Source organism: Ambystoma mexicanum, chromosome 4p (genome assembly GCF_040938575.1).
Source record: "Ambystoma mexicanum isolate Mex_15411 chromosome 4p, UKY_AmexF1_1, whole genome shotgun sequence".
NCBI lineage: Eukaryota > Metazoa > Chordata > Amphibia > Caudata > Ambystomatidae > Ambystoma > Ambystoma mexicanum.
Genome location: NC_090927.1, coordinates 423384796 through 423411919, shown reverse-complemented (window position 1 = coordinate 423411919; position 27124 = coordinate 423384796).

Here is a 27124-nt window from a genome sequence, read left to right as displayed (position 1 = left end):
TCCTCCGGGAACTGATACATCATGGTCATGGTGGATCATGCCACACGTTACTCCTAATCTTTTTCTTTGAGGAGCATCAAAGCCCCTGTGGTGGTGAAGACCATCATAGGCATATTTGTTCATGTGAGATTCTCTAAACACGTTATTCTAATAAGGGATCCAACTATGCATCTGTGTATATAAAGGCCATGTAGGATGGATATGGAGTAACTGACAAGTTCTCCACAGTCTATAACCCACAGACAAATGGGCTTGTTGATCCTAAAGAGCTTGATAGGTGGCTTGGAAGAGCCACTGAAGAGAAAGTGGGATATTCTCCTGCCATGCTGCTGTTCACCCATCAACAGGTTCCACAGAACAGTGCCGAGTTCAATCTCTTCAAGCACCTTCTTGGCAACCTTGTTAGGGGTCCTCCAAGTCTGGTGTGAGAAGTATGAGAGGATAATCCCTGAACTCCTTTCCACGACAGAGTGGACTGTGAAGTTGGCCTCATATCCGAAATGGATAATAACAGGGAAAAGAACACCCAGAACCTGAAAGCTAGTCAGGAACTCATGAAGCACAGGCATTACCAGAAGCCACCATAACGGACAACACACCAGTCAAGCATGGTGCCCTTCAAGAAAAGTGGAATGGGCCCTGTGTTGTGATGAAGAACATCTGTGAGGTTAACATGAAACTGGGATGACTTAGTGATGGCTCTGGTCACTGATGATGAGACAGAGACAAATCCACTCATAGAGCCTCATTACGAGGTGGGCGGTAAGGGATTACCGGCACCGGTAAGGGCACCGGTGCTGGTAATCCCTTACCGCCCTACTACGAGTTCCCCTTGCGGGTCCTCCCTTAACGCCTGGTTTTACCAGGCGTTAAGGACGGGATCCGCAAAGGGACTTTGGAGCTAATAACGGTACCGCAATTTGCGGTACCGTTATTAGCGCCTTCCCCATTCCCATTGAGCCCTATGGGGGCTCAAATGGGAATGGGGAAGGGCCCTGGTGAATGGGAAATTACCGCCCCCACCAACCTTGGAATGGGGCGGTAATAGCTCCATTCACCAGGGCGGAGTCCATAAGGTTTTGGAGGCAGCCATGGCGCTAATAGTGCCATGGTTACCTCCAACCTCGTAATGAGGCCCATAGACTTGTTGCGAAACAAGTCAACTGATGGGTCTCTAGAGGGAGTCCAGATCTTCCCAGAAGTTACACAGCAGACATTGTGAAGGTGTCAGTAAGTGGGGGAAAGGGGAGGGGTGCATTTATGATATTGATATTGAAAAGAGTATGTTGTTGAAGACTAGGATTCACAGGATGCCTGACAAGGTGAAGCACTCCATCGAGGAGGAAGTCTCAAAAATGTTGGATTTGGTGGTGTATTCAGCCAACAGCAGCCCCTGGGCAAGCCCAGTGGTACTGTTCCCTAAAATGTCCAGTAGGGAGAAAACTGAAGACTTTTTTGTGGACTACACAGAGCTGAATTCTGTCAGATGTAAGGCAGATGTACACCCCATACCTAGGGCAAACAAGATCATGGGCAGATTAGGCAGTTCCAAAATCATGAGTACATTTGACCTCATGGTAGGGCACTGGCAGGTCAGTCTAACTGACCAAACAACCAAGTGATCAGTATTCTCCACTCCAGATGGGCACTATCAGTTCGCTGTCATGCCCTTTTGGTTAAACAATACATCTGCCACCTTTCAGAGGATGGTAAATCAGGTCCTATCAAGACTGGAATACTTCAGCTTTGCCTACTTTGATGACATTGCATTGTTCAGTCAGACCACCTACTCCATCTGAAAATGATGCTTCAAGCCTTGCTGATGGAAGGCTTTACTATAGAAGCCTCCAAGTGCCACATAGCGGAGAGAACTCTGACTTCCTTAGGACATCAAGTAGGTGGTGGTAGGAAACAGTCTCTCCAGCCCGAAGTCCAGGTAGTGGTGGATTGGGAACACCCAGCATCAAGTGAGAGCCTTTCTAGATCTCAGAGGTTACTACATGCCTTTTATAAATAAATGGTGTGGCCGGTCAGAACAAGCGGTCTGACTCATTAAGGACATTATGAACTCTATTGAAATTATATGAAAAGGCCTAACTTTCTTCACTGCTAAAGGGATCATCCTGCCTATCTAAAGAAACTAAGGGTGTTTGTCTGTCATCAGCAAGTCCCAAAGTAAAATGGTCTTCGGTGCAAACTTAACTCTACCTGACCATGCCACTAGTTTAACCAACTTAAACTCAGCCAAAATAAGGTATTTCTTCCCCTGGAACTCTCGTAGTTCCTGATATTGTCTGTATGGAAGTGTCTCTATCTTATACTTGGGTTTCTTTATACAAACTTCTTTGGTACATTCTGGATAGCTGCTCCTTAAACTCTTGTAGCACTTGTAAAACACTTCAGGTCTTGATGCTCTCTTTAAGCTTGTGCTGCTTAGAGCTTGTTTTGTGATAGTCTCTCATAATATAGTTGTCACTTAGAACTCTTTTACAGTCTCTCAATGTATCCTTGACCATTTTTCAAGGGACCATTGCATGGTTCTTTCTTGTGTTATCTTCCTTCTACCATCTGGCTCTCTGGATAGTCTTATCTCATATTCATTAGAAGTGGTGTTGGGGCTTTGCTTTAACCAGTCTTTGTCTCTTTGCTAAAATGAACTTTTCCCTTGTTCCCAGGGTAATTGTCTCCGGTCCCTCTTGATTCTTCTCACAGGGTTATTTGTGATTTGCTTTATGAACCTTCCCCATTGGCAATCAGATAACTTTAATTCTCATATCTCGTCTTTATGACTGTGATGAGTTGCACTCTTCATATACTCTTGTATTTCTCGTATTTAGTCTTAATGACTGGGAGGAGATGTACTCTTCATATAGTCTTGACCTAGGGCTCGGCACATGCGCAGGTATTCGTTTCCATTGTCTGTTTTCTAATTCTAGTTTTTCGGCAGTGTCTCATTCTCGGCTTCCTCTCGGGTTGCAGCCGTCTACAAACGTGGGGGACATGGAGCTTCTTGTGCTCCCAGATGTGATGGTCTCAGCATCATTCAGTGGGTTCCACCAACCATGAGGTGATCGTGATCACGCCACCACCAGCTCCTGGATACCTCTCTCTTCTCAGGCTGCATATTCACAGTTGCTGTTATCGCTGGCCTCCCGGCATCTCTTTGTCACGTCCCTTTCCAATTCAAAAGGTGTGGGCTCTGTAGCTTCACTCTGCTCCACACTCCAAAGCACGAGCATATCAGGGGGCTTCATGCATACCACTCAGCTTCTTCCTCGAGATTATACAAGAAAACTCTGGTTACCTCCTACTAAAGGATCCTAACCAATAAAATTCTATCATGCCCTAACCACCCTCTGCACACAATGGCTTGGCTTATACAGTTGCAACTGTAAGCAAACTGATTTCCTGCTTACTCGAGGTCTTTGCTTCCTGCAGTTACTGTGGACAGAGCAGCAGAGCAAAAAGAAAAAAAAACTGAATGTGCGTTTAAATAATGACTTTCAGAGCCTGTCATTTTCCATTGGAGAACACATTATTATTAGTGGGTTATGATCAGGTTAGTTGTTAATGAGGTTAGTTTATTAATTTTCAAATGTGTCTCTTGCAACATAGGCATTTCAGGTGAAAAATAGGCGCATTTTGAATGTACAAATGTGTGCTTTTAACTGTGAAAAAAAAATGATTTGCATTTTATATGTAAAAATCGTTTTTGACTGAATAACCTGCCCTCACTTATCTCCATGTTACACTGGCAACACATAGCTTGAAACTATTGCATCATAGCAATGCACCAAACCCATGCAGTGGTACTACATAAAAAAAAAAACATGCTACACATTGATCCTGTGCAGTAGTGCTGTACTCTGTGCTGTACTCTGTGTTGTAACACGCTAAATAACCTTACAGTCCCTTCCTTAAAACCTGGTTTTACCAGGCATTATGGAAGGGACCCGTTAAGGGACTTCAGAGCTAATAATGGTACCGCAAATTGCGGTAGTTATTAGCTCCATCCCCATTCCCATTGAGCCCTGTGGGGGCTCGAATGGAAATGGGGAATGGTTCCTGGAATGGGGACTTACCCGGTCCTCCAAGGTTGGAATGACCCGGTAAGTCCCTATTTCGGGAACCCGGAGGGTAGCCATGGTTCTAATAGCACCATGGCTACCTCCTACCTCGTAATGAGGCCCAATATTCATAGGCCGTAATGAAGAACCTTCCCAATTGGCAATCAGATAACTTTAATTCTCATATCTCGTCTTTATGACTGTGATGAGTTGCACTCTTCATATACTCTTGTATTTCTCGTATTTAGTCTTAATGACTGGGAGGAGGTGTACTCTTCATATAGTCTTGACCTAGGGCTCGGCACATGCGCAGGTATTCGTTTCCATTGTCTGTTTTCTAATTCTAGTTTTTCGGCAGTGTCTCATTCTCGGCTTCCTCTCGGGTTGCAGCCGTTTACAAACATGGGGGACAGGGAGCTTCTTGTGCTCCCAGCTGTGATGGTCTCAGCATCATTCAGTGGGTTCCACCAACCATGAGGTGATCGTGATCACGCCACCACCAGCTCCTGGATACCTCTCTCTTCTCAGGCTGCATATTCCCAGTTGCTGTTATCGCTGGCCTCCCGGCATCTCTTTGTCACGTCCCTTGCCAATTCAAAAGGTGTGGGCTCCGTAGCTTCACTCTGCTCCACACTCCAAAGCACGATCATATCAGGGGGCTTCATGCATACCACTCACTCTCCTTCTCCTTCCTCCCCTCCTTTCAGTTACATATATGTCTTGTCTTAATGAGACATCATCTTTTCCTCTTTCGGATAGATTCACCTCACCATTTCATGCAGCCAAATATAAAGATGTTACATTCATTTTGTCAGCAGGCAGTCCCATATACAATGATATGTTGGGCAATGTAGGGAGTTCCTCATAGAAACATGAGTCCTTGTCCCCTAAGGGTGACTCACTCCCGATGAGGTTCACTTGCCCATACCCCTACAGAGGGTACCACCCTAACCTCAAACGGTGTGGCTTCCCCCTGGGGAGAAGGGGCGAATACCTTCGATTCATCACAAGGGATGTGGGACACTGGTCCTTACCCTTAATAATGCCACCTCCAAAATGTGTTGAAGAAGGTCACTTTGAGCCCTGCCTGCCACACATCCTCCCAGAGCAGCTTGAAGGATGGCCTGTGCCAGACCCCAGTTCTAAATATCATAGATTATGGGAAGGAAGTCATTATCCAGATGGATACCTCTGAATTTGGTATTGTAGTGGTGTTAGCATAACATAGCTGTGATGGCTTTGAACATCCTTGTGCATATCAAAGTATGCACTCAAAAATGAGGCATTTGCAGTGATTTAGGCTGCACGCAAGTTGAAACCCTACATATTTGTGTCACACCTCACTAACCATCCACATACCTCTTAGGTAGCGTATTGCCATGCAGGGAGAAGACCCCAAGTTACTGCATTTGGCCATATCCCTACAGGAATTGGACATGGACATCCAACACAAACCTGAGCCACAGCTCTCCAATGCATTTGTCCTCAGTAGATATTTTCACCAGCAGGATGAGCCCGACCCCTAGTAGGACGAGTCTCACCCTTTGTGACTAGTGAAGGATTGCCATCCATCAAGGGTCTAGAAGGCCTGGCTTTTTGATTTTTATTGAATATAAAATGATGCCGGTAAATCACTCTCAGAGAGGATGGTCTGCTGAACAGACCCCCCTCTCCACAAACTCTATCCCAAAAGCATAGTGTACATTGGTGCCATACTGGATCAGTAGCCTGATCTGCAGGGCCTGCTCTCCAGTGGCCACAACAGGTGCAGGTGCCACAGGCACATTTTTTACAGCTGCAGGGCAGACAAGTCAATGCAGTGCAGGGCTGCATTTAAGATGTGCACCTCTGTTCTCAAACTGCATAACTATGAGAGTTACAATCCTGATGGCACTTGTAAACTATATAAGCTATACTTGATTCAGTGTATGGTGGCTAGCAACGCTCATACCTTTTAAAGCAACATCACTTTGATATCATACATTTGTCAGCTCTGTGAGCCAAGCTCAGCTGTGCATGGGATATGTGTATTCAGGGCAGACAGCCTTGCCATGCCAAGTGACACAGCAGGAGACTGGATGACTGATTATTTGTGATACTTTGTGAGGTTGGGTAACACCTCTCTCCAGCAAGCCAGTCTCCCAGAATGAGCAGAATCTGTTGGTGGGGAATATGTGAAAGCAGCCTTAGACAAGCATGGTTTTTATAGGCTTGGAAGTGCATTAAAGCAGACTTTGACTCATATGAAATGTATAGGTGTGGCAGTATTCTAAAGCAGGCGTATGCACATGAGAATTATGAAGGTATGAGAGTGAGCCAAAGCAGAGTTAGGCCCACATTTCTTTAGGTGTGGGAATATGATAAAGCAGTTCTAAGCACAAGTGAATTTGTATCTATGGGAGAATGCCAGAGCAGTCTTAGGGACACATAAATAATGTAGCAGGAGTAGAATTCCATAGTTGTGTTAGGCATGCATACAGTTTCTAGGCAGGGGAGCACACCAACACAATCCTAAGCAGATATGCTTTTAGTAAGTGTGTTAGAACTCAAACTCAGAGATAGGACTGTATGACAAAGCAGTGTTTAAACTGACAAAGCAATGTTAACCACACATGAATTTAGTCAGGAGGGAAGGAAACCAAAGCAATCATATATAGATGTGTATTTTACATGTGTGGGAGTACACAAAAGCCGTGTTAAAATGAATTACGGTTGTAGCTGTGGTAGAATTTCAAAGCAGACTTAGTCAAACATGGATTCTGTAGGCACAGTAGAGAACCAATGCAGTCTTATGTACACTTGAATTTTGTAGGCAAAGAAGTGTGCAAAAATAATCCTAAACAATGTGCCTCATTACGAGGTAGGTGGTAAGGGATTACCGGCACCGGTAAGGGCACCGGTGCCGGGAATCCCTTACCACCCTATTCCGAGGTCGCTTAGCGGGTCCTGTTGGGTATTTTGTGTAGATTTGGGGCCTGGCGGTATTTTCTTACCGCCGAAAAATAATTTAGCAACAATCACTCCTTGTATTCAGATTGGGTTATGTATAATAATACTACAGTGGATATGCATTATTTCAGTACACAGACATGCGTGGTTGGTATGCGTGGTTAGTATGCGTGGTTGGTGGTATTTTTGGTGAGCATAATTCCTTTGTTTTATTTGTGGCCCCAATATCCAGAACCCCTTATTCTTGTTTAGATTTTTCGTGTAATCACTAAAGAGACCTCAGGCTTGCATTTCAGGAACATCACATTTTCATTTTTAGTGTGCCACCATGGGCAATTTCTCGCTGTCTTATCTACGGCAGCGAGCTATCATGCGGTATCTATCACCAACTTATTTACGTCTGGTGAGCTATGTCCAGGGCCTCCCTTTCTGCCGACTCATAGACCTCGGGCAGACTATAACACCCACAGTTAGTTATAATTGCTCATACTGAATGACATTGTGCACACAGCTGCAGCCAAATCTTATTTTTAGCTACCTTAAAAATGACAATTGCACTGTCTAAACATCTCCCCACATCATCAGCACTGTATTGGTAAATGCACAAAGGAAAGAGAAAATAAAACACACCACCCGTCTGCTTTCAGATATTTTTGTGTGTTATAAAAGTTGCATTTAAACACGATCTCACTCTTTTACAGAAATAAATGAAATAGCACAGTAACAGCATTATTTGTGATAAACTGAGAAGAGAGTGGTGGGGAACAAAAATTCAATTTGCAACATTAAACACGTGGGTAAAGCACAGGAATCTCCTTTCCTACACTGACTGAATATTTTCGCACACACTCAGCCCCACACTTCACACGAGATAATTACCAGGCTTGTTCAGCATGTAGCTTCTTTGGCTGGTCGCCTTCTGGAGGGGTTCACCCAGCAAGGACAAGCATTTGCTGTCACTCAAACTGGGACTTGTTGACTGGAAATCCCAGTCTCTGCAACCAAGTTGAATCTGCTTTAGGAATCAGGCATCCCCAGCTATCAATCCAGTCCTTCTCCGAGCTGTGTCAAGATGTCTCTTCCCAGCTTCTTCCTCGAGATTATACAAGAAAACTCTGGTTACCTCCTACTAAAGGATCCGAACCAATAAAATTCTATCATGCCCTAACCACCCTCTGCACACAATGGCTTGGCTTATACAGTTGCAACTGTAAGCAAACTGATTTCCTGCTTATTCAAGGTCTTTGCTTCCTGCAGTTACTGTGGACAGAGCAGCAGAGTAAAAAGAAAAAAAAAACTGAATGTTCGTTTAAATAATGACTTTCAGAGCCTGTCATTTTCTATTGGAGAACACATTATTATTAGTGGGTTATGATCAGGTTAGTTGTTAATGAGGTTACTTTATTAATTTTCAAATGTGTCTCTTGCAACATAGGCATTTCAGGTGAAAAATAGTGCGCATTTTGAATGTACAAATGTGTGCTTTTAACTGTGAAAAAAAAATGATTTGCATTTTATATGTAAAAATCGTTTTTGACTGAATAACCTGCCCTCACTTATATGTCCATGTTACACTGGCAACACATAGCTTGAAACTATTGCATCATAGCAATGCACCAAACCCATGCAGTGGTACTGCATAAAAAAAAAAAAAACATGCTACACATTGATCCTGTGCAGTAGTGTTGTACTCTGTGCTGTACTCTGTGTTGTAACACGCTAAATAACCTTACAGTCCCTTCCTTAAGACCTGGTTTTACCAGGCATTATGGAAGGGACCCATTAAGGGACTTCAGAGCTAATAACGGTACCGCAAATTGCGGTAGTTATTAGCTCCATCCCCATTCCCATTAAGCCCTATGGGGGCTCGAATGGGAATGGGGAATGGTTCCTGGAATGGGGACTTACCCGGTCCTCCAAGGTTGGAATGACCCGGTAAATCCCTATTTCGGGAACCCGGACCCGGAATGCGGTAAGGGGGTAGCCATGGTTCTAATAGCACCATGGCTACCTCCTACCTCGTAATGAGGCCCAATATGTATTTTAAGGTTGGGAGCATGTAAATACTGACTCACACGCACATTAATTTTGCTTTAGGAACATGTGAATTTTGAAAGCAGAAAGCAGAAGAGAATGCCCAAGCAGTGCTAGGCACACATGTGTTTTGTAGGCAGGAAATATGCAAAATCAGCGCTAGGAACATGTGTATCTTTTAAATGGTTGAGTGTGCAGGGGCAGATTTAGACACATGTACATTTCAACGCCATGTACAAAGCTCTTTTTATCATATACTCATTTTCTTGCTTTGTCAGACAATTTTCAATTTTTCTATAATGCGTTTTATTGGATTGACTTTTGACTTTTGTTGGCGATTTTTTATATGCCACCGCTGTGAGTGGTTCTTATTGTGTGGAGATACTTAGGTGAAGGAGAGGTTCAGCTCTAAAGATGACTTTTTGTAGATAGATTTTCTCCGCAGATTTTCTGTTTTTGGTTCCATGTAATAATGTCCCCTCAAAAATATCGCCATGCAAAAATGTCGCCGAAAAATGGCCGAAACAGTGGCTGCTCCTATCCCCATATATATGGTCACCGATATATAATATCGCCACAACCTTTTCCCGGCGATATTATGTACGGCGACCATATATATGGGGATAATATTACCTGATACCCTGTTTTTCACCTTAGCTTCAATCGTTCTGCTTTGACAAGTCTTTGCACATTAAATTAATGCAGGTATTGTCGTTTTTATTTGGTGGTACTTAATAATTTAACCATACAACAATTAATCATCTTAAGGTGGCTTAGTTATTTCTTGTCCCCAGGATTTAGAGGTAGACAAGATTATCCAACATGTTCTGTTTTACCAGGTGAAATGCTTATATGTTCACGACCACTTCAAGTGGGTCCCATTCCTTTGAGATACTTTGGAGAAAGAAGTGGCCCCCTTTTGTAGGGGACGTTTATAGGGGTGTGTTTTCTATTCTTAGTCTAAGTGGACGTCAGAGTTCTCTGCCGACATCATATCGGGATGCAATATTCAGTGTGCTATGCACATCTTCAAAATGTATGTAGGGCAGTCATTTAGAGGTCTCCCTTGCTATGCTACCCCTGTGGTCCCCCTTTCCATCCCTAAAAAAACAAAAACAAATGCAGTCTTTTTTTAAAAAATGTATTGAGGCTCCTGGGCTGTGGCCAGTAGCATGTGGCATTATGTTTCTGGAGTGGCTGGTTTTCTGAAAGCTGGTAAGATAGCTGAGTGCTCACTGTTGCAATGTGTGTGCGATCTGCAGGTCCGACTCCCGGCAAGGTGAACTCAGCCTTTCATCCTGCTGAGGTTGATAAATTTGTATCAACACAGGTTGGGTGATATTGCATGTATATTTGTTCTATATGAAGCACTTAAGCATAATTGCAATATAATAACACAACATTCTCGTTTGGCCTTGGACATCTGCTTGCATTCACAGTAACGTGGTAATATGGGCCTATACACACTGATATTAACGATACACATGGTGACCCATTATTGTATGAAATGTATAACACTTTACAGTGATACCATAACCATATTTTTCGTAGTGTACTTAGAAACAATGCTATGTAATGCCACTTCCTGTTAGACAATGGCTGAACGGTTGTGTTCCATCTCTTCCTGTGATGTCACTGGGGTTAGCGTCAAATGTCATCACTTCCTTTGATGTCATCAGAGGTCACGTGTTGTGCTATGTCACTTCCGCTACCCCTGCCATTTTGGTGAAATGATGTCCCTTAATGTATGGTGCCAGTTTTAATGTGTTCAAAGTAACAGAGCATTGTTTAATCACTTTAATTGTAGAGAATATAGCACTATTTAGAGACTCAACTTACTTCTTAGTATTTTGTAGATTCACGTTTTCCCTGACATTGACTCATGGGTAGACATAGATGACATGCAGATAACATGTTATGTTACTGGGATTATTAAAAAAAAACTGCATCTTTTTTCATCCTCGTCTCTAGGACTTGTGTGTGCAATGATATCTCCTACTGCTGAACAATTCTTTACTTACTTTGTAGTGAATCAATATTAGTATTTGGCATAACATTCAAACCCATAATTTCTCCTTAAAATAGCATTAACTCAGTGATGACACAACTTTTGGAGCATTCCAAACCCCACTAGGCAAAGCTTATTTGGCCTAACCTTTAGTTCCAAGACCGAAATGTCTTTGTAATTTCTTGATCTCCCCTATCAATACATTACAGGTCCTGAAGAATTCTACAATCTGTGTCTCACACCAGACAATTCGTTTTACAACAGCATTAACTAAATCTCCCAAAATAAAGAATTTACCTGACCAGCTGATAGAGTTACATTTATCAATCTATAATGGAGCTTCCCTCTTACTCTTCTGGGGTGACCTGCATACCAAAGAAGAGGAGCCCTTTAAATTCCATGGAGATTCCAGGAGGACAGGAATGGGAACAGGCTTCAAGAAATACCCCTGGGAAACTGGTGTTATAATCTCCCTTGCAAACTCTGGGCTGTAAGGTGGTGTAATATGGTTCTGTAATTCTCCTGATTTAAGGAATTATGTAATGAACTATGAAACATGGTCAGACATATCGCTAAGGTGGTGCTCCATCTTTCCTTCTACCCTCCCTGTTGCAAGCTCCCAACCTCCTACCCTAGTCCTTTAGGTCCCCCCTTTGTACCAGACACCAAGCAATAGAAGGTGGCAGTCCAACTGATCACTCCTCAGGATTGTATGGTAAGGTCCTGAAGTTGCTACACTCAATGACCTCCTTTAGTTTTAAATTGTAGTACTAGTCCACGCGTTGGATCACCTGTAGGCTGTTAATGTGTCTGAGTTCTTGTCCAAATCCCAAATTAATTCACTAAAACGTTCTGAAGTTCAAAATGCTTAACACATGATAGATTAAGAAGTTATGCTCCTGCTACTGCTAAGTCAATGGGGTTCACATGATTCAGTAACACCTCTTCGCTTTCAAGAATAGCTTTTCAGGTGTGGTTGAAGGTGAGGGGTGGAGTGGAGAAACCTCTGAGTTCATGAAGGTAAAGTACTGTCAAAATGCTAGCTGTATTCTTGTTAGACATCCAAATTGAGTTCAATGTCTTGCTCTTTGCAAAGCTGGCAGGAATTGCTGAATCAGGCACAGAGAACAGGTCAGTACCGGGTTAAATCTACGGATGGTAAGGGTGTGGCCCCTTATACCTGTGGGTTCTCACAGGAACATTAACATTAATTCCACCAGTCTCGCTTCAGAGCTGCCAAAAGCACAGAAACTGCTCTCCTGAACATCTGTGAAGATCTGCTCTCCAACCTTGACTCTAACATTCCCTCTCTCCTCATCCTTCACGATCTCTCTTCTGCCTTTGACACGGTCCACCATACCATCCTGCTCAACTGTCTCCGTGATAAACTGGGTATCACTGATCAGGCTCTGTCCAGGCTGACCTCTTTCCTCTCTGATTGACCCTGACAGGTCCAACTTGGGTCCTTCCTATCATCTATCTCCCTCTCTACCTGTGGTGTTCCCCAGGGGTCTAACCTGTCGCCCTGGCTTTTCAACCAATATCGGGCAACTCTCACCCATTGCATTACCATGTTGTGCTCCAATTTCCAGTGCTATGCTGACAACATTCAACTCATTTTCAGGCTGCGCCTCGTCCACCTCATCTCCTTCTCCCATCTCTGATTGTCATTCAAGATTGGTGTGTCGCCAACGATCTTTGTCTGAATGCCAGCAAGACAGAGATCCTCCTCATAGTCACACCTTCACCCTCCTTTCCCCTCACTCTCTGGCTGGCCTCCCTCGGACCTCCTCCTACCCCCCACCTGCGAGGCTAAGAACCTTGGGGTCATCTTTGACCCCACACTTTCCTTCTTCGTCCACATCTCTGATGTCTCTAAAGGGTCAAGCGTCCTACTGCACCTCCTCAGAGGTACTCTGCCTTTCCTCTCCTTCCCCCAGAAGCTCACTGTCTCCCAAGCTCTGATTCTCTCTAGGTTGGACGATTGTAACAGCCTCTTTCTAAATCTACCTGCCTCTACTGTCCGCCCTCTGCAACTAATACAGAACAGGACTGCAAGACTTGTCCTTGGCCTCAAGCCCTGGAATCGTATCTCTCCAGCTCTGAAATCTCTCTATCGGCTCCCAGTGGATGCAAGGATTAAATTAAAAACCGTCTGATTTGTCCACAAGGCTTTCTGGGGCCTGGATCCAAAATACCTTGAGCTATCCCACCGTAAATACTTCCCCTCTCAAGGTCTTCGCTCCTCTCCCTCAGGGTCAGTCGTTTCTCAAAGAAACAAGCTAGGGGCAGCTCTGTGTCTTCGGCTGCGGCCTCCCTCGGGAAGAGCCTCCCTGCCACTCTGAAACTTTAGGAGAACCATCTACAGTTCCGGAAGCAACTCAAGACCTTCCTCTTTGCTTCTGCCTTCGCCCCTGTCTCGCCTGCTGAACTGTTCTCTCTCTGCACTGTGCACCTGGCCTACCCTCTGTCTTCCAGGCCCAGGTACCTGCTCACCCTGCCACTCTGCCACACTGCCGCAATGCCTCCGGGTCACCCCTTGCACTAGGGTTTGTATCTGTACCCATACAGCCCTCCCTTTTTTATTTCTTTCTGCACTTATCAGACTTACCCTGTCTGCTGCCTTAAACCCAGCACTTGCCACTTGCTGGCTGCAGTACCACTGTGTATTGCCTTTGTTATTCATTTATTTATTATTATTTTTCTGTTTTCTCCTTTGATCCACATTTTCCCTTCTCTCCCCTCCCATGCACTTTTCCCCTCTCCCTCCCCAATGCACTTGCGCGTTGTCAATGTCACGAGGCCTAGTAAGATTGTTTTTTGTTCTCCCCTGTTCCCCTACCTTGCCATGTTGCGCTCTGAAATACTTCCTGGCAACATCCTGGCAACCTTTCTCCTCTTGCTCTCATGAGCCGGTGCATCATAGAAGTCTGTGTGGCCAAATGAGGAACAATTTGACATTCATTTTCAGCTGTTGCTATTCTGAGCCAGTGAAAATGTATAGTAGACGTTCCTGGTCTGCCAAACACAGACTTCTATGATGCACCGGCTCATGAGAGCAAGAGGAGAAAGGTTGCCAGGATATTCTGGAATAATCCAATGAGATTTGAAAGTGTAGCAAGAAATGATATTGATATTTTATTTATATCGCGCTCGTGCACAAAAAATGCCTAGCTAATACATATACACAAGTCAAAACTGTTGGCTTTGCCAAGGTTTGATATGAATAGCACTTTCGTGAAGGACACGCAAACTGCTTATAATTCTAGTGGCTGAAGGTAAACCTGCTGAAGACATTTCTATTACAGCTCCAATTAAGCCATTATCTCTCTGAAGACTGCTTTGAAATAATACATTCGGGCACTTGAAGTGTAAACGCTGATGTTAAGGCTTGATAACCTAGCTCAAAGAGATCCCAGTAGGATGTGTTTTGGGCAGAGTGGGCCGGAAGTGGGTAGGAATGACCATAGAAATAGAATGGTCACGGGCAGCTAATGTTTTGATAACCAAATGACAGCCACACGCTTTGTGTCCTTCCTCATATGCCATCTCACCACCCACCAGCAGGATTTCAATGCAATAATTTGGGCAGCAGTTTGGGCTTATAGGTGGTCCTTTAGTGCCTTCTTATAGTCAAATCTAAAAATGAATCCCCTTCCATGCATACCCTAACAAAACTGGGATTAGATCCACCATTTTCATAGTGCCCTGGAATGCGGAAGACAAACAGATTGTAGGATGGATGATCTTTCAAGAGAAAGTGGATCCCCTTCTTTGTATTCTTTAAATGCATCAGTAACACTGCTATAAAATGTGCATATGAAAAGCTACACGCCAGTTGCACAGTGCATCACAAATAAACTGTAACCTCACACCCAATATCCACAGTTCACGAAAAGACACCAAAGCATCCACTACATCATAACAGATAATCCAACGGCCACCTCACCACCACGGTGCATTTTCAGAAGACACACTTCACAGTCCCACAGTATGAAGTGTGGCATTTTAGTAGTTAAATAGGGTATTAATATCCACACGGCAGCATCACAAGTGCCCAACCTAATTACATCTACAGCTGGTATGCCTGTATTCCAAACTAAAACATCCCAACTACTTACCAAGTTTAAATCTTACAATAAAACGGTTGTTGTTACCAAAGCAACTACTAAAGTAAAAAGGAAAACTATAATAATGTTAAGTTACATAGGGCTACTGATTGCTGAACACACTATTGCTATTGAAGTACAAACAAAACATTTAGGACATTAAAACGTGCGCCATATCAATAGCAACATTCACATATCTCATTCCAGAGCAACCTTCACCTGCACCTCACAGTGACTGTAGTGGTAACACAATCGCACGCCCTCGAGGTTACTATCAGCTAGCATATTGCAGTGAAGACATCAGCTTCTGGATTCTGAATCTGTTAAGTTCAATCATTTCAATACAAACAAAAACAAAACATTCTCGTGTCCGAATCAAACTGCCAATATCCGTCCACATCAGTAATAAACAGACACCACGCCACAAACAGCAGGCACATACAATGTTATCAACAATATCACAAGCAGATGGTAAGGTGGATGGATCCTTATATGACCTTTCAAGATAGAATTACATCACATGCTTCCAAGAGACATGGCTCAGTGAATCTCCTTCAATGGAGGTGTTTAAATGCATCAGTAAAACCTCTATCAAAACTAAATTAAGTCAACCTCAGGGTGGTCTGTCCATAGGAATTATGAATAACTATCACGTTAAAAAATTTGACCAACGTGTAGTTTGTTATAGTGTACTGGAAGGCATTGCGACCTTTGTTGATGTTGTTACTCATTATGAGATGCTGTTGATAAATATCTATGACATCCCAACTCAAGTACTTGCAGAAAATATGTTATTGGAATTACTTGGCACCCTCAGTTACCAAAATGTAGATTTGAATGCTACATTTCTATGTGTCCATGGTAACAAAGACTTGGCCATTAGTATCACTTGATATTTTGAACTGAGTTTCCTGATTCTTAAAACATGACATCAAATAAGGATGTTTGGAAATGTTAGCTACTTACCTGACTGATAAGTCTGCATCCTCAATAGATGTTTTATTGTGGTTGAAAATGAATATGTCATTCAGGGTATGTTATTTTATGTTAAATTGACTTACACTGCACACCATTACCACATGCATGGTCTCCAGGTGCTAACGTGGCTCTGCAAAAAAGAAGGCGGGGTAGGTTAGTGAGGGAAGAGGGGTAGGATATAAGTTGTGCTAATCTGTTGATGCTTGCAGAACCAGGAGAAACTGGCATCTGGATGTGTCTGCTTTCTAAGTGTTCTTTGGTTGTGTGCACTGGTTTCTTGTGTCTGCAGGAGTAAATCCCAGTGTCTGGTATTGTTTGTTGGTTGCTGGTGTTTGTTGTGGTGGGTGCGTGGTTTGTGTATTTCGTGTGGAGTGTGGCTGGCCCTTTAAGGCATGTGTGGTATTTAGGAGGTATGCAGGAGAGGAGCCGGAGCGGGGTTTGTTAGTATAGTGGCAAGCTGCAGAATGTAGTATGCTTTCAACACAGAGGAATTATTCATTCGGCAGCAGTACCCTGATCAATACAGTGATTCTGCAGGTGGTAGTTTGTATACTTATTAAAGCCACATCTGATTTGTAGCATACACACGTCAAAACTCTGAGCCCATGCCAGACATGGTGTAGTCACCCTGCCTGTTCCTGCTCAGCAAGCAGGACAATTGGCTGGACGGTTGTTCCTCTCTTTGATCCTTGATGAGGTCTGGTAAAAGCCCTCCCCAGGCCAGGAAGCTTACTGGGAATTACACTTAAAGTGACACATCTAAACAAAAGGGCCAGCCTCACATCAGGGTAGTGCATAACAAAGTGCATTTAAAGTTGCAGGCTTTGGAAGGGGGCACAGTTAGTCAGATAGATCAAAATGGAATGGAGAAAGGGTTCCTCCCTCTCGTTTTTCAGTGTGCTTTCCATCCTTTTCACTCCACTTCCTGCAGAGCAATACATCACTTTGGGTATGATGCAAGAATGCAAATCTCACTCGTTACCTTAACAGCGATTGGACTCCTTAAAATATGCTTCATATCCTCCAGTTCTGGGTGGCCTTTTGCCTTTAGAAGGATGGGGTCTCCCACGTATTCTAAGAAGAATTTACTGGACCCTGTTTGGAGTGCTGTCATTCCCAAAGTCCTCCGGCTGTGAGGCAAAGGCAGGTGTCCCAAGTAAGAGGCAAGCTATCGCTGAAACTCTGCAATGAGGTGCATTTGAAGAAGGAGAATAAAAGGATTGTGTGACGGATGCTTAAGAAACAATTTATAATCAACAGCATACACTGCACTACAGTTCAAATATGTTAAGAGCCTTTATACACAATCTTTCATTATTAGCTTAACCAGACATGGACTCCCTGCTCACTGTGCTCAGAGAGGCACAGCTTCACCTCACTGAGGAGGCCCAACAAGGCTGAAACACGTGTATGGGGTTGCTGTTGGTACTCTTGTTCAGAGAGGAATTGCCATAGCATTTCGGTGCTGGACTGCCCATGTGGGCGGGACAAAGACTGATATGCAAATGGGTATTTCCCATCTGTAAAAGGTACAGTGAGCAAAAAGTGTGTGCTGCCAACTCTCATCTCAGAACAGGTTATCATGCCATGTTCTTTCTGGAGAGGCGCGCCTGCTACCTCTTTTGATGTATTTGCAAGGAACTTGGGGTTGGTCACCCTGAGGTACCTGGGGGCAACCAGACATGGACTCCCTGCTCATTGTGCTCAGAGAGGCACAGCTTCACCTCACTGAGGAGGCCCAACAAGGCTGAAGCACGTGTATGGGGTTGCTGTTGGTACTCTTGTTCAGAGAGGAATTGCCATAGCATTTTGGTGCTGGACTGCCCATGTGGGCGGGACAAAGACTGATATGCAAATGGGTATTTCCCATCTGTAAAAGGTACAGTGAGCAAAAAGTGTGTGCTGCCAACTCTCATCTCAGAACAGGTTATCATGCCATGTTCTTTCTGGAGAGGCGCGCCTGCTACCTCTTTTGATGTATTTGCAAGGAACTTGGGGTTGGTCACCCTGAGGTACCTGGGGGCAACCAGACATGGACTCCCTGCTCATTGTGCTCAGAGAGGCACAGCTTCACCTCACTGAGGAGGCCCAACAAGGCTGAAGCACGTGTATGGGGTTGCTGTTGGTACTCTTGTTCAGAGAGGAATTGCCATAGCATTTCGGTGCTGGACTGCCCATGTGGGCGGGACAAAGACTGACATGCAAATGGACATTTCCCATCTGTGAAATGTACAGTGAGCAAAAAGTGTGTGCTGCAAACTCTCACCTCAGAACAGGTTATCATGCCATGTTCTTTCTGGAGAGGAGCGCCTGCTACCTCTTTTGATACAATTGATATTTGAAAGGACTTGCAGTACTTAGGTTTGCCACTTACCCCACAAGTTGCAGCGTTCATTAACCGAACACAGGAAAATAGTTGGTTTATTACAATGCCCAGTGAAAGAAATATGATCATTCAAAATGCTTGCATACAATAGACACTTTCCAAGTTCTTTTTGTATGTACAGTTTGGAGGACCTTGTCAACTATACTTTAACAGAACGCGCTACTCTGTAGAGATTTCTCTGTATAAATATTCAGCTTCTTAACCCCTCTGTCAGCTGATAGACTTTCCCCTATGGATTGTGTGGTATCTGGAAAATATTTCTTGTGTCAATCTGCCAGCGGCTTTAGTTTAGGAATATCACAGTGCACATCAGGCATTTTACTCGTACAGGAAAAGCAGCGAATACGCGATGATCTCTTCTGCTATCTCCAACAGCTGTGCGTTGCCAGGGCCTCAGATCCCCACTTCCAGTGACATGTTCATGCTGTTACAAAGCTCCCAGAACCTCCCTAGTGGCTTTCACAATCTCTTTGCTGTCACTGGACTGAACTTGAGCAGGCTTATATTGGCTCTTATTGCATAACTAGCAGAGCGAGAACCATTACTTCGGGATCCTTTTATTATCTTTCATGCAGTGAGCATTATGCTCAGGGCAAAGATATTTTGTGGGCATTCAATAACCTCGAATAAATTCACATTTATTTAAATCTGTTTGCATGTAATTACCTATCTAGCACAGAACATCACTACCTGTATATCTAGTTCATGTTCCTTTCACTGGTTTTAAATTCTGCACACCCCAGATGTGGGACGGTAAAACCCACTGTAATGTAAAATGTAAATTAAACCAGTTTTTTTTGGTAAGAATGCTTCCATGACACCAATTCACCATAACACCAACAACGTTACACACTAATCACTTTAATAACATACAGCTGCTGTAATTCTACGTTTTGTACTGCCCATTTTGTACTGCCCGTTTTGTACTGCCACATTCAATTAGTAGTTCTAAAAAACATATAAACTGTCCATTTAATTTCTTTACCATTTTCTTATTCTAAAAAAAAAAGCAAAAAATGTCTAATTGGGATGGGAAGTAGAGGAGACTCTTCATTTGAATCTCCCAATACGCCCAGTGACCAGGTCTTTTATTTAGATAAAAGACTGTATTTCCGAGAAAGAAAACAACTAACCTTATTTGCTCCTTTATTGTCATGTATTGGTATTCTGCTGAGGAGCATGAGTTTAATACATGGTTCTGTATTTCACGGTTGGACTATGCCACACAATGGTGATATAAAAACATATTTGATTCCTCCCTCTCCCTTCCCACCATATTTCTCTTACCTCTCGCGCCTGTCGCTACCACCTTTTCAACATTCATAAAGTCCGCTCCTCTCTCACCTTCCATGCCACTAAACTTTTAATCTCCTCCCTCATCTTCTCTTGCCTCTTCTATTGCTCCTCTATCCTCTTCGGACTCCCTACATCTCATCTCACCCCCCTCAAATCCCTCTACCACTCGGCTATCCATCCCCTCTGTCTCCTTGCTCCTCACGATTCCATTTCCTCTTCACTTTCTACCTTGTTTGGCTTCCCTTTCAATCCCCCCTAAATTTAATTTCCTCTTTCTCGTTTTTAAATCTCTTCATGATCTCGCTCCCCCTTATCTCTCCTCTTTCCTTTCTTTCTACACCCCTTCTCGCTCCCTTCTGCTGATCTCTTCCTTCTCACTGTCCCCCCTTACCCATGTGCCTCCTCCCGTTTCTGCTCCTTTCAGCTCCTAGCCACCCTGCACTGGAACTCTCTACCTCTCTCTATCTGCTCCATCCCCACCTTTTCTTCCTTCCGTGCCTCCTTGAAATCTCTCCTTCTACATTCCCCACCCTAATACCCTTTACCCCCTCTGATTTCTCTCTCTCTTCCCTTACATCATCCCCTACTCACCTCTCCCTACCCGCTCCTTTTTCCCTTTACCTCTCCCTCCTTACATCTTCACCCTAATGCCCTTTCTGTTTCCCTCCTCCTTTCACTTCCTCACCCCCCTCCTTCCCTTACTTACCCTCACAGGTTAGTTGCTCTACTTACTATTTTATTGGTTTGATTCATGTCCTGTAAATTGCTTCTACTATTATAAATTTCTTTGTATCTTGTTGTTCTAATGTAAAGCGCTTTGGATTAAAGCGCTATACAAACACAATAAATACAAATACAAATACAAATATATTATTCTACAAAAACACACTGAGACAGTTCTTGCAAAACAATACCAAATTCGAGTGAGTGAAGCCCAACAGTTCCCAATAGAACTAGGGACAGTCATTGGTTGGTGTTTGAAGAGACAGGAGCAAATCAAAAGAGATCTACACAGAGAAAGGAATTTATCTAGTAAGAGAAGTTCAGGATTGTAGGTAAATCATGTTGATAGCATGGCCTCGAGTTAGGCACTTAGAGTAGGATTTTGTGCTGGGGTTGGCGATTGGAACAAATTTGTGTGGGTGGAGGGAGGCATGCGTGCACATGTTCCTTTTCTATGTTTAGAAGCGCATCTCGAAATCAGTGTTAGCCACACTTTATTGTTGGTGGAGGACAGAGTACATTCCTAGGCACATCTTTATTTAAAGCTTTCCCAGTGCCACGTTCATTTTATCAGCAGAGTAGAAACTACTCCAAAACATTCTAGGCACACATTCACTTCATAGGTGGAGAACATGCCAAAACATTGCATGTTATTTTTGTAGGTGGGAAAAGAGAGTATTCCAAAATGTTATTAGAGACATGTTCATTTTGTAGGCGTAGGCGGTGTGACAAATCAAGGGATACAGTCACTTCTCCCCAGTGGGGAGCCTTGCCTTGTGAGGCTAGGGTCGTGAGCCCGCTACACAATACCATCCCTAAGGGTAGAGTTAAGCGGGACCTCACTGAGAGAGACTCCCCCATGGGGATTAGGACTTCTGTTCCGATGAGGAACTCCCTTTCCAACGCAACCATTCCTATTCAATTGGGACAGAATAAGAAAAATGTACATATATTTGCTATTGTGGTGTTTCAGAAAAAAAAAAGTACCTGTTGGGTACTTGACAAGGAAGATCCATGGAGTTATAGAGTAACAAGTACCTGTTAGATCCTGCCATGAAGAAACCCAAGAGACTCATAGAGAGCATGGCTCAGACACTGAGAAGGAACTCCCAAGAGATGCTGGGGAAGCCCCAGAACAGCATCATAAATGTGGGAGGAGAAAGAATGCCAGCGAATGAGACCCAGGAGTTTCAAAGCAGCTCCAGGAAGGATGCTGGTGAGCTGGTGAAGACTCTGACATCCAGACAAGTGAGATTCAACGAGGTGCAGGTGCCCGACGAACACTGCTCTCTGCATAGCCTAAAGAGAGGCTGTGAGGTGAAGTTTGGTCCTAGGAGGGACACACCAGTGAGAGGTGGTGGCCGCAAAGGGGGAAGAGATGAAACCCCTCTGTGAGCCGATATCACTTGCAGAACTCACACAGAGCGTGCCCAAAGTAGGAGTGGAGCAAAGTGATACACACAAATGGACCTCGGCTGTGAGGTTGGAAAGATTCTACCAAGACGTATTTACCATACACAGAAATGAATTTATTACAAAAACCAAATGAACAAAAATGTTTGTTAATACAAACCCTACACATTTGACATCATCAAAATCATTCCACCACACATACACATATTCACTCAAATACATTCAATGTACACTCGAAATGGTCTGGGTTAGCAGTTATATGAAACCCTTTCAACGAAAACTCCAGAATTCTTCTATTTCACACACCCAAATAAACTACAAGTGTGCATATTTGTTTAACAGCGGACAGCAGCTTATTAAGATTCTCTACACCTGTTTCGGTCGGCAAGGATGGCTTCTACTGTAGCACTGCGTTAATCTGACCTTCTTCAGGACATGGGCAGGATGTAAATGTGGTCTCACCCTCACAGAAAAAAATCCAGTGGAAGATGTCTTCAAACAAACAAACAAACAAACAAATAATAAAACCTAATTACTATCCAACCTCTTTACATCACATCAACAGCACACATGAATTGTGCGTATGAATCTTCCATCATGAAACTTGTTTGCACTCACCTCCAAAAAGAGCTTATGGGGTTGATGCAAACCATGGATTAGATCCTTAGTAATCCAATGATATGCCACATTACCCTATCTATTGTCCACAAGGCCTTCTGGGGTGCGGGGCCTCTATACCTTCAACTCTCTCTTCCTAAATATCTTCCTTCGCGAGCTCCTCGCTCATCCGCCTAAAACTCCCTCAGGGTCAGTCGCTGCTCCAAGCAACGATTTGGTGTTAGATCGCTTTCTTCAGCTAGTGCCTCCCTCTGGAACAGCCTCCCTGCCTCCCTTAAACTTGAGGAGAACCATCTTCTGTTCCGGAAACTCCTCAAAACCTTTCTCTTAGCTTCTACTTTCTCTCCTCCTCTCCTCTGCTGACCTCCTGACCGTAACCAGATCTGCAATGGATTACCTGGACACCCTCTGATCTCGGACCCAGCTACCTCCCCCACCAGTCTCTCACACCTGTGCTGCCTGCAAGCAACCCCCGCACTTGGGGACTGTTTCTGTATCCCTACAGTCCCCCTACCAGCACTTGGCACCTGCTGTCTGCACCTCCTGCACTTGCCACTTGCTGGCCGTTACTTTTATCTATTGTTATTTATCTATTCCCATGTACTGCACTGTCCCTTCCCACCTTCCCATGCACTTGCGTGATCTGAATGACACCTGGCCCAGTAGGATCGTTGTCTGTACTCCCTCTGTTCCCCCGCTCTTGGCTCGTCGCACCTTGAAACACTTGTGTATAAGCATGTTATAAATGCCTTATCATATTATATCATATCATACTTGGTCTCAAGTCCAGGGACTGTATCTCTCCAGCCTTTAAATCTATCCACTGGCTCAGCGAGGATCAAATTCAAGATCCTCTACATTATCCACAAGGCTTTCTGAGGCCTGGGACCAGGCTACCCCCAACTTTCTCTCTGAAAAATACCTCCAGGCTAGAGCCCTCCACTCCTCTAACACCAACTCTTTGCTTGTCAAACACTTCCCCAAACGGAGAGAGGGGTGTGGCTCTCTCCTCAGCTGGTGCCTCTCTTTGAACTAGCCTCCTTAACTCTCTCAGACCTCAGCCAGGCCTCCTTAAATTCTGGAATCTTCTCAAAACTCTGCTCTTCTCTTCCTCTTTACCTCTTTCCCTTCTCTGCTAATCACCTCACTGCCATTGCAACTGCATCCTGGTCCATCATGAATCTCACAATTTACCAGGCCCCCACCCAGTCAAAACCAGCACCCTTCCACGCCCTCTGCATTGCCGTTGCTGAACCCCGGCCTGGCGACTGTGCATCCCACCCCATGGATCCCTCCACCCTAGCATTTAGCAGTGGCCTCCTTCCTGTCTCCCCATGGCACTTCCCTCCAGCACTTCCGCATACCTTGCACCCTCCACCCCCCCTATCTCCTTCACTTCCCTTCACTGCAGTTGTATGTCCGAATGTCACATGGCCTAATAGGCTCGCTATTGTTTATTTACTTTTTTTTGTGACTGTTATTTACCCCCTTGCTCCCTATCCATTAAGCCTTGTGGTGCCTGGAACCACCATTTTGCTGTATAGTTGCCTAACAAATGATCAATAAATAAATAAATAAATGATGACCTAAATGGAGGCATATTTCTAAGCAATGGTCAAAATCAAAGGTTGGAATAACACCAGCCTACTGAAGTCATTCCCGTGGCAGAAAGGGCACTAAGTAAGTTCATTGCAAATACAGCAAGTGAACCTGGGCATGGGGATGTGAATATTTTTGGAACATTTGAAAGTATGGTAAACTCGATTAATATTGGCCTTTAGTGAAGAGAAATTATAAGACCGGGAAGGAAAGATGCAATATTGTTACGCGCAAGGATGGAAGCCTTGACTGTAAAATAAAAGAGTCCAAAAGACAATTGAGCAACGATCTAAGTGACGCAATTGTTGCTGCTGGTAAATCCCAATGTTGAAATAGTTTGGTGATTAAAATTGCTGAGTTAAAACGATGTTATCAGAAATGGTTGCATTCACACAGTAATGAGTTGGCGAATGGAAAGTACTGGCTGAAAGGGCATTAAATGAATATCATGATGGAATGTGAGAAGTGGAGGCACTGGTTTGGATGAATCTTGTTCTCTGATTAATGGAGACATCTGGAATTGTACTATTGGTGTAAACTATCTAGAATCCCTAATAAGAAGTTTGAAAGGTGCATGTGCAGCCGGCCCAGACAAGAGTTGGAATGTGCTCATTAAGCAGCATCCCAGATTATCAGCTAAAGCCCTGTACAGAGAATACACTGAGATGGGACGAACTGGTGTGATACCTGGGTGCTGGAAAGACAGTAATATGTGGCTGGTACACATGAAGGGCTGCTGGAGTGACTCGGGGAACTATCAACTCGATATCCCAGCAAAATGATTTGCTGGAGTACTGAATGAATGTAGATGAATTGAGAACATGGCCTGAGGGAAAACATCGGGCCTCATTATGAGTCACCCAGTCCGGAAATAACAGTGGCGGTAAACCCACCGCTGCTGTTGTTTCCGGACCGGGTGATCTAGAGTTCTGTTGGCGGGAGGTGTCATTCCCACCAGGTCTGAACTGGCGGGTTTAACACCACCCGCCTGCAGGCGGACGTGGAAACACCGGCACCATGGGACTCCATGGGAATGGGGACTTACAGAATTTCGCCTGCGGAATTCCCGGGTAACCAGGGTTGTAATGCAGGTGACCGCCGGACTCGTAATGAGGCCCATCGTTTTTCTAGAAATCAGACTGGTTTTAGAAGGCAAACGGGTATGAAGCATAATATACTTGTTTTGGTATCATTGTTTGAATATGCCTGGAAAGTAAGGAATATTCCTGTGTATGGAGCATTCATTGATTTTACTTCAGCTTTTGATGCCGTTTTAAGAAATCGAATCTGGCATACATTGTTATTGCCGGGGATGCCAAATGGTTTGCTTTCAATGATAATGGTCCTCATTACGAGTCCAGCGGTAACCATGCTGGAATTTCCGGCAGGTTACCGCCAGACTCGTATTACCATTCCGCCTCCGTGATTCCCAGAATCACCAGGGCATTACAACCCCAGTGACCCGGTAATTCCGGAGGTGGAATTCGGTAATGCCCCATTCCCATGGACTCCGGCAGTTCAGACCTGGTGGGAATGACACCTCCCGCCTGCAGAACTCAAGATCACTCGGTCCGGAAATAACGGTGGCGGCGGGTTTACCGCCACCGTTATTTCCAGACCGGGTGACTCGTAATGAGGCCCAATGCATCAATATTTAAATACCAGTGTTAGAAATTAGCTTGATGGACGTGGCAGAGTTTATGGCTGAATCCTGATGACTAGGGGAGTAATGCAGGATTGTATCCTGGCAGTGGCACCCACACTTTTTAACCTGTAGCTGGCAGACTTCAATGAGGGGGGGTATGCTCAAAAGCTTGCCAGGTCAGGTACGGTGGATACAGCGTTGGTTGGCTGGGATACACTGATGATCTGCTGATTTTAGATTACACTCCATATGGTTTGCAAGTTCAGCTCAATGTCCTTTGCATGTACGCTCTGGAGAATGTCTTGCACATTAACATAAATAAGGAGATAACTAGGGTGTTTAATCCCTCTAGGAAGGGGTCTACGAAGTAGGCATGGAAACTAGATGGGAAGATTTGGAACAGGTTGTTGTATACAAATATCTTGGAGTATTAATGTGGAAGAGGCATTACGAATAGGTTGAAAGTAAGGTAACACAGCAGGCTCAAATAATTAGTAAATGTATTGGGGGACAAGGAGGGTTTTCTCCGAGAACAAGCCTATTGTATAACACCAAGATCTTACCAGTCATACAATATGGAATGGAACGATGGGCGGTTAAATATTTTAAGAAAATAGAGATCTTGGAGGGAAAATCTATTAAAAATGTTGGTTCGATTGCCCAAATGAATTTCCGTGGGCTCCTTGTGATTGGAATTCGGTTTCATGGGAACTTCTATTTGCTTAAAATATAAGAAAGTCATGTGTTATGTGGGTTTGAGGGATTTAAATGAGAATGATTAAAGCAAAGCAATGGTTTAACTGCTTCCTGACCAGACAAGAAGCTGACAGGTTGCGATTTGCTAGATCTATTGGTGAAACATATGTAAAATGGACATCATCAGGATTAGAACCTCAGGCTGAAGAGTTGCCTCGCCTGGCACTGCAACGTAGTGTTAAAAAACTGTTGATGAACTATGGATTTGGAGTGGATATAGTGAATGTCAGCTCAGAAGTAAAACAGTGGCATCTTTATACAAAGTGTACTAATGTGCAAGGTTACCCCAAGATACATTGGGACATTTGCAACTCATTATATATTGTGAAATTATTTTAGGATTAAATTGGATGCTGTTAGAACATTAGAAATATTGGGGGCCTCAATTAATATTTCTCGTGGTGGCCACCGTTTAGATTCGGTGAAGAAAACAGTTATGGAATCTATTGAACATCTTTTGCTTTGGTGTACTAGTTTAGACACTGTTCAAGTGGATTTGTGAAAGCAATATGACCCTAATTATCTACTTGTCCCTGACATTTT